Source organism: Mirounga angustirostris, unplaced genomic scaffold (genome assembly GCF_029215605.1).
Source record: "Mirounga angustirostris isolate CCGP_5_RB_7025 unplaced genomic scaffold, mMirAng1.0.hap1 SCAF_4, whole genome shotgun sequence".
Classification (NCBI taxonomy): domain Eukaryota; kingdom Metazoa; phylum Chordata; class Mammalia; order Carnivora; family Phocidae; genus Mirounga; species Mirounga angustirostris.
Window position 1 is genome coordinate 56,515,913 of NW_026991712.1, and position 6,439 is coordinate 56,522,351.

At 33.3% G+C, this 6,439-nt stretch overlaps 1 pseudogene; it reads left to right on the forward strand.

Moving 5' to 3' along the window:
- Positions 1-5,572: 5,572 nt before the first annotated feature.
- On the forward strand, positions 5,573-5,690 carry LOC123860772 (U2 spliceosomal RNA; annotated as a pseudogene).
- Positions 5,691-6,439: the final 749 nt, after the last annotated feature.

Genomic DNA, 6,439 nt, shown 5'->3' on the forward strand with positions numbered 1-6,439 from the left:
CCCAGGAACCTGGGATCATGACCTGAGCTGAAGGCAGATGCTTAACGACTGAGCCACCCAGGCGCCCCTCAAAAATATTATTAAAAAATTCAGTTATAAGGTCAATGTATTTTACCTAAACAATAATAGAAAATTGACTATCTGGAAACTGTCAGTGTTTGGCATCGAATACACATAGTATTATAAGATTTCAGAACACTTCTCTCTTTTCAATAATTGAAAGTGCCAGATTTAGCAAATAAAACTATTGTATATTATCTGGCAATCCTATTAACAATGTATTTTGGCTCTCTGTGTTCTGTGTTAATGGCTCTGTCTCTTCTGAATTAATGTCTTCATGAGTTGAAATATTTAAAAATAGCCTTTCTTTGGTTTTACGGGATGCTAAGAAACTCATGATAAAACTGATCCTTTGTCAATTTTTGTTTGTTTGTTTGATGGAAGGCATGTCAATGATTTGCCTTATAAATATATAAATCATCTCTATTTTACGTTAAAAATTAACTATTATTTATCTTAAAACTAGTGTAACTAGTGTACTCATATTGAAAAAGAAGGCAAATTACATAAAAGTGTATTTAGTAAATACTGTCCCCCTTCAGAGCCAACTGTTTTATCAGCTTGTAATCCTTCTGTCATTTGTGTATTTAAATGTACATATGTACATATCCTTACACACATGGGAGCATATTATATATCTTCTTCTGTGCCTTGCTTTTTTCATTTGACATATCTTGGCAATTATTCCATATAAACAAATTATAGCTTTATATTATTATTTTTAATTGCTCAATAGTATCCTATTATATGATACACCTTTATTTATTTGAACAGTCTCCTGTTGGTGGCCCTTCAATGTCCTTCCCTCACTGTTTATTTTGCTTTATATATCTAATAGAAATAATAGCTATTGTTACCTTTATTTAATGGTTTCCATGACCATGTTTTCACAGTACTCTGTAAATGAAAATGCTATTTCTCTTTTTAGGCACTTCGCAATTAAATTTTAGACACATGCCCACTCCGGGGTGCATCCATTGCCTACTACGGCCAGCCCCTTTTTTGTGCTGTCACTTATCATCCAGGGCTGAATTAAGCAAATGTTGGAGGCATGCATGTACTTTCCACATGGCCCTCAGCAGCCAGGAGACACCTGATACATTTTCTTCCATGGTGATTTAGAAAGGACAAGTCACCTGACCACACTCAGGTGGCTTACAAGCTGCCAAGCCCAGGTTCCAGTGCAGTTTATTTAAAACACACTCTCAGTGATAATAGAATGTCTCTGATTTCAATATTAGATAGAAGGGGATGAATGCTGTAGAGTAAATAAAAAATATAGCTATGCAAAGGAGGATTTTATAAAAAGCCTTTAAAAAAGGACTCCCAATGCCAATAATTTGCTGTTCTTTGGCTGCAGAAATAAAAACCATTTTTACAGGTCATATAATTGTGATTATATTTCTGTCTCTGGAAGACCTTTGCTTCTGTAATTTCAGTAATTGCAAACAAACATTACAGCTTCCTTCTCTCCCCTCCCTCCCTCAACATAGCTCATACGGGATACTTATTAATATTTCAGGATGGATTATAATTAATCATTAGCGGAGGAGATCAATCTTTATAAGCCCCACCCCGAATTTATCATAACATAAATGTTATAAAAGCAATTTCATTTTTGTTTAGTGGAAGAAAACACAAAGAGTCTGAGTAGATTTTATTAAATACCATACTTAAGGGGTCTAAATGGCTGGTTAGATAGATAGATGATAGATAGATGATAGATAGATAGATAGATAGATAGATAGATAGATAGATAGACCTTTTATGTATAAGTTTGAGCAATTAATTGGATTTTGAAGACTTTCAGCATAGAGTGTGAAGACAGACTGGCATGAAAAGAAAACTTACAAATGAAGAAAATCATGACTGCCAAAAAGGGAAATGCTTTTTTTTTCTATATAAAAATCATACAACATTAGAATTGTAAGCAAAACAAGAGGTCATATAGTAATTCCCTCTTACTAAAACAAGAGAACCAAGACATGGTGATGCTGAGTATTCCCTTAACTCATAAAGCTAATTTGTTAGCATCAGGGCAAGGATCCAAGGGCTTCTGTTGGTCTGACTTAAAAAGTCTTATACAAGAACCCTTCATAAATTTCAGGAATTACTTTTTAAACTGTTGTTCCCTGAATTCCTGTGGCCCCCTAAGATTTAGATAAGTTCTTTTCAGTTAGCACAGTTAACAATGATCTGTATGTAGTTGATTAGATCGCAAGACTGATTGGATAAGCTCATTTGGAAGATTGGAATAACTGGTCAGTGATCCACTGAAATGGTCAGTGATTATTTTAGCCAGTAGAATGACCAAATAAGCAATCAGGCATTATAGCAGTTAAAGAAAACTAGGTATGTTGAGGGGCATCATATAACTGTAGCGCAGTTTTGGATTGTGATTAAATAGATATGAAATTGGACTTCCCAGGGCATGAAGGATTTGGAATAGGAATAAGATTTATACATATCCATGTAATTGTAATAGCGCTTAAATAGAGCCTGGCCATCAAGCAGATGGCACAAGATTTATTCACAATTCCCTTACTTAGGGGAGGCTGTAAAAGAGTTATATTAAACAGCTATGGTATAATGAGAACACTGGACTTCATAAAACCTGGATATAAATCTGGATTTTGTCATTTGCAGGTATTGTGACCTTGGAAAAGTCATTAAATAAAGCTGTAATTTTCTCTTTTAAAATTTAATGATAGCTTATTGGAAGGATTAAACAAAATAATATGTACATAAAATTATCCACAAAGCCATTTAGATATGTTAGGTGTTGCTATTGTAGTTGGTAATGAATCCTAGTCAATCCTTAGATGATACTGAATATCAAATCATGATTACTGAATATCTGCAGCTGTGTTTTAGGTTCTTTGAGCAGTGTTTTTTTTTTTAATTTTTTAAAAGATTTTATTTATTTATTTATTTATTTATTTATTTATTATTTATTTATTTTAGAGAGAGACAGAGCATGAGCAGGGTGGGAGGGCAGAGGGAGAAGGAGAGAATCTCAAGCAGACTCTCCGCTGAGCAGGGAGTTCGGCTTGATCTTACCAGCCTGAGATCATGACCTGAGCAGAAACCAAGAGTGGGACCCTTAACCGACGGAGCCACCAAGGCCCACCAAGGCCACCAAGGCGCCCCTGAGCTGTGTTTTTTTAAAGGATGTCCCCAGACCTCTAAAAACCCTGAGCTACTTTCAGAAAGTCCTTGAAATCAAAACTATCCTCATAATAATACTGTTGTTATTTTCTTTTTTCATGTGCGTTGAAATTTGTACACAATGCTGGAGCCTTAGCAGTCCTGGTTTCTTGGCATGAATCAAGCAGCACCACTCAGCAGTCATGATATTCCTCAGAGTTATACTCTTGAACCTAAAGCAGAAGCAAAAAAACAAACAAACAAAAAAACCCGTCGATCCTTAATAAACAAAGTGAGTCTCTAACACCAAGGGAAACCACTTCTAATATTTGTTGCTGATAAAATTTTAGCTTTCAAGGAATATTAGAATTTTGGAAAATTTTAATCTGCCATTATGAGCTGGAAAGATTCCCAATACTGAAATTTCTAATGGAATCATGATAGTGATATTAGTGAGTGTGATTATTTTTCCATACTGTATAATGAAATGTGTCAATAATCGGAAGATCTGCATAACCCAGTGAACCAATATTTTCCAACAGATTAATTCATGATGTTATAAAATCATGTATCAGTCAAAGATCTATTAGGAATGAAAGATAAAGAATGGAATTTAACATAAAAAGAATGGAAAGCTTGTTGATATGTTCTCAAATTCCATATTGCAACTTTTAAGAAACTACTACTTGTCGATATTTGATGTATATCAGAGAAGAATATCCACAATTAGATGAAAAGTCTACTTAACATTTTTGTCCCCTTCCCACTTACAGATTTGTGAGGGGCTGGTTTTCCTGAGATCCTCAACCCAAATAATATATTGCAAGACTGAATGTAAAAGCAGAAATGAGAATTCAGTATCTTCTATTAAGCCACATATTAAGAAGATTCATATAACAATACCCTTTTCCTTGCTCTTTTTAATTTTGGAAAATATGATTACCTTAGTGTAGTATATTATTTATGTTAACATTTAATTAGTTTGTAGTTATTTTTAATGAATTACTAAATAATTTAGAAATAAAAGTTGTTTTACTTTAATATGCAAAATATCAATAACTTTAATATACATAAATAAGAGCTGTTGTCACCTTGATAACTTTTAATAGTGCAAAGTAATTCTGAGACCAGAAAGTTTCAGAATGTCTGTTCTAATCTGTGATTGCTAGGGATGTTGGAACCACCATAATATTACCAAATCAAACTGGAAAGGAAAGTTTATATTCTATTTAGGAAACATTTTAAATTGTAATTTGACTCCCCAAAGGCCATTCACAGATGCATAAGAATGACAAAATTCCTAACTGCAAGTTTTTTGTGTATCTTCCGAGGCAGATTTTCCCTTTGCTTGCTACTTTGTGTACCCCATCTGTCTAGTTCATCTTTATAGTCTTATTGCTTCCACAAAAGTGCATGACACGAATGGGGCCTTAATAAATCTATGTTGGTTGGAAGAATAACTGAATGCACACAGACATTCACACAGAGGGCATTATGACTGATATATATGAAAATCTCATAGCTACCATAATGACGTGGATAGATGCAAATGAATGAATATATCATGAACATGTAGCTCATGATTGCTGTGAGTTTTGTTGTTTGAAAATGGAGGACATAATGTTACCCTATATCTACTCGATTAGTAAAAGTTTCATGAAAGGGAATTTTAAAAGCAAAAAAGGGTGCTTTTAGGCATCAATAGCAGTAAGAAGAATAGAAGACTAAGGGACACTATGAAATAATATTCAAAAGAGTAAATAGTTTAGTTCAGGAGGAAGAAAATAAACTCATTTAGAGAGAGGACTAAGGAATGAAAGGCATAGCTATGGTTGAAGATGTAAAACTGAATCAGATGAGAAATGATTATCTGTACAGAGAAGAGTCCATAGCATCCTGTGAAGTTGGAAACTGTGAAGTTGGTTGCATGGTATGTTAAAATTTAGGGCACACACCTCTGAAATGATAGCTAATTCACCTAGCTCACTATCTTGGAGGTTAATCAAAACTTTATAAAATTAAGAGATTTGTTTTCTGAGAAGCAAGTTAAAAGTGCGTCCTGAGATAGAGGCTTGCCTACTGATGTCAGATTATCCAACAGGTGAAAGAGAATCCACTTCATGATTATTTTATCAAACTGGATTTAGGTGAGTTTTTTAAGGGAATAAAAGGGGAGAGATATTTGACCTTACACCTGAGGTAGTTGGAAAAGAATGACTGTAAGTCCAATTTGAAAAAGGAATTTCTATTTATTTCTTTATGGTTACCTAGATGAGTGTTACTATGCTTAACAATTTTTAGTATATCCCCAAACAGGGATATTATAAAACAGACTATTTGAGTTATTGTTCAAATTTTTTACATTATCGCTTCTCGGCCTTTTGGCTAAGATCAAGTGCAAATTTTTTTACGTTAACATTTGGCAAGAAAGCAGATAGCATTTGAGTAAAATCTCACTCCAATTTATTGCTAGGTAACTATAGTATTCAAAGAAACTTTTAAGGCAAAGAGTTAAATGTACATTAATTTAATTCACTTGTCATTTTTTCATCACAAAATATCATGTATTATTTAATGGTTTAAAAAAAACCCCCAAATAATCCCCAAATTACTGAAATATTAGTAAGCCTTTCTCTTCACTCTTGGAATGGCCTCTACTATGAATGATCTATAAAAAGAGCTGACTAAATATTTAAATATAAAAATCAAACCCTGGTTTTTACTTAAGTATAGAAACCATCAAGTGATACCATACCATATTTCACTGATCCTATATATTTGGTTTGCTTTCTCTCTTCTCCTATCTCTTAGTTTCATGATGTTTCTATATATCCTTTGTCCATCCTTACTATTGAAACATATTTTTGTTGCGTATATGCAAACAAATATTTATGCCATATATGCCTACACATATTTTCTGTTTTTGATGGAAAGAGTTTGTGGTTATGAACTAAGCAAAAATGATGCATACACTTTAAAATCAGAGAGGAAAGCAATCTATCTATCTCTCTATATATATTTACATAATCGATATGTATCTCTACATAGATCCAAATCTTTCCTCTCAAATATAAGGAGATAAATCTATACCTATGTCTGTATCTATGGTTCTATAAATTTGCCCTCCATTATTTGGCTAGAAGATGAAGAAAATATAATCAAGATGATCCTTTGGTTGTTTCGCTTTTAGGCAGAAGTGAAAACCTCGAACTGACTTTAAAGGTCAAGTCAT